This window comes from Molothrus ater, chromosome 30 (genome assembly GCF_012460135.2).
Source record: "Molothrus ater isolate BHLD 08-10-18 breed brown headed cowbird chromosome 30, BPBGC_Mater_1.1, whole genome shotgun sequence".
Taxonomy (NCBI): Eukaryota; Metazoa; Chordata; class Aves; order Passeriformes; family Icteridae; genus Molothrus; species Molothrus ater.
This window is the reverse complement of record NC_050507.2, coordinates 708,836-709,190: the sequence shown is the minus strand read 5'-3', so window position 1 is coordinate 709,190 and position 355 is coordinate 708,836.

Sequence of the window (355 nt, the reverse complement as noted above, 5' to 3'; positions counted from 1 at the left end):
TTCTGCCCCCGGGCACCGCTGGAGGAACCGACCCCAGAGCTTCCCAGAACCTCCGTGACCGACACAGGAGCACAGGGCCATTTCCAGGCCCCGTCCCTCCAAAGCGGGACTGCCCTGGAAAACCAGCACGGTCTCGCCTTCCTCCCTCTCCGCCTCGGAAGGCAGCGGCAGGAGGGGGACAGGGACCCCGCGCCCCCCGCTCCTCGCAATTAAAGCTTCCCGGCGTGAAAAGAGGACGTCCCGGTCACGGCTGCCGGTGCGGGCGGAATGCTGCAGTGTGCGGGGCCGGGCTGAGCCGGGCACACGCGGACAAGCTCAGCCGGAGCCGCGGAACCCGCCCCACCTGCGCGGCCCC